The sequence below is a fragment of the Austrofundulus limnaeus genome, unplaced genomic scaffold (genome assembly GCF_001266775.1).
Source record: "Austrofundulus limnaeus strain Quisiro unplaced genomic scaffold, Austrofundulus_limnaeus-1.0 Scaffold128, whole genome shotgun sequence".
Lineage (NCBI taxonomy): Eukaryota > Metazoa > Chordata > Actinopteri > Cyprinodontiformes > Rivulidae > Austrofundulus > Austrofundulus limnaeus.
Window position 1 is genome coordinate 1126293 of NW_013952530.1, and position 1879 is coordinate 1128171.

The window sequence follows — 1879 nt, forward strand, 5'->3', positions numbered from 1 at the left end:
ATTTATTTATTTATTTATTTATTTATTTATTTATTTATTTATTTATGTTGAGATTAGTTTTGAAGCTCGTGTAATGAACATTTATCATACGATGAGTCAGTTTGGTGGGAGGTATGTGTTACGTAGTCCTAATGTATCTTGCAACTTTTACAAATGATTTTAGCTGAATAATTATTCACTTAATTTTTGCTATTTAGAGAGAAGTTGCATCAACAAGCTACTTTACAGCATCAACCACTGAATATCTCTGGAATCCGCTGAACAAAATGCTTGGATGCTAGAAAGAAAAGACACAAGTTTGAGTAAATCGTTGGAAATAGCCACCTTTAATTTTTCTCGTTGTGGTTTTGCTCTATCACCTGTTTTTTTCTCACATGGTGCCAGCAATGTACATAATTTAGGAAATCCCTGATTACTTATAACCTGCAGTCTAGTAAAATTATCAGTAATCCTGTCAGTGTGTACAAAATGGACTATGGTCCAATTTTTTCCACATTTATGGGATAATTTTTAGTGGACCTGCAGCGGAGAGTTTGATGGCTAAAATGGAAACAGGAGGATAATTGAGTTTTCCAAGGCCCCTTCRGAGATTGCTTCTGGCCGTGTGATACTGTGATGACCATGTGAAGCCATGAGRGTAACATAAAATAGACCCAGTCCCTATTAAAACAATAAAAGGAAACGGATCAATTCATGAATTTTTTTTGTGTGGATTCTATGTATGCATTTTTATACATTAGACCTTCATCCTGTATTTTTTGTTTTGTTTATTTGTTTCTGGTGTTATTGGATTGAGAGATCTGTGTGACTTTGCAACAAACTGCTACCCCTTCTCCACAAAATAATGAGCCCGGTTGTTGTCCTGGAAACCGAGATASTATTTTATTTTTAATAGATAGGAGGGGAAACGCATTTATATTCAAATGGCTTTGGTTCAAGTCTTGTTTCCTTATCAGGCAACAAAAGGCCAAGCTGTGGGACTATTTTTATAGTGTGATAACTGTCCTCTTTGTTACAAAACAGAACTCTCTGCCACTGTTTTTACCCAGGGGAAACAAAAGAGAGAGATAAATGTCCCAGATTTGATGGCTTTATTAGCACTTTTTGTTTTAACTGCTTTTATTGTTTTGCTGCTAATTAAAAATGAGCTTTAGTTAACAATTTGAAGTGAAGATTTGATTTGAAAGGATGAAATTTCAACGAGCTGCAAAGGAACAAATTTGTCTGTAACTAACAAGGCAGCATCATGTGTTGCCTACTTTAGTTCAGTCCTGAAATTTAAAGATAGAGTTGGAATATTTAGTTCAGAAGCTTTATAAGAAATATTGTTCATTCCAGTTTCATTGAAACGGTTTGACTGCTCACCTAATCTGTGTTTCTATACCTCTTTAGTGGCTTTTGCTTTAGACTCTGCTCACCACCCTCAGGTTTACCTCCTCATCTCTAATGATGATTAATGTGGACTTGGTGCTTATTGGCAGTGCTGTGTTATTGGCATACTGACAGGACTGTTAAGATGAATAACTTTGCGAGTGTCCAAATGTACGCATTCATATTGGAGGTTTTCGGTGTGTGTGTGTGTGTGTGTGGGTCGGCTCAGTGAAATCGATTGATTTGTGTGCGTGGTCAATGAAGAAAATGGATTTGTGGAGAATGGTGGTAAACAACACCCAAATTATTTTTTGCCTCTGATTTCTTTTTGTTAAAGCCCCACATTTATTCAACAAACACCAAATTTATTACATTCTTGCCAAGTTTAATGTTGAAGGTTTTTATAATCACATCTCGCTGGAAGGAGGCTGTCAGTGGTTTTCAAACTTTTTTGCTTCTGGCCTACAAAATAAAAGTTGCAGACACTCGTGACCCCAGATATTACGTG

The 1879-nt window shown here is 35.9% G+C and overlaps 1 protein-coding gene across 2 annotated transcripts in view; it reads left to right on the plus strand.

The window, feature by feature from the left end:
* Positions 1–1879, plus strand: part of ctnnbl1 (catenin, beta like 1) — a 63687-nt gene that overhangs the window by 48802 nt on the left and 13006 nt on the right. The gene's annotated exons all lie outside the window — the stretch shown is intronic.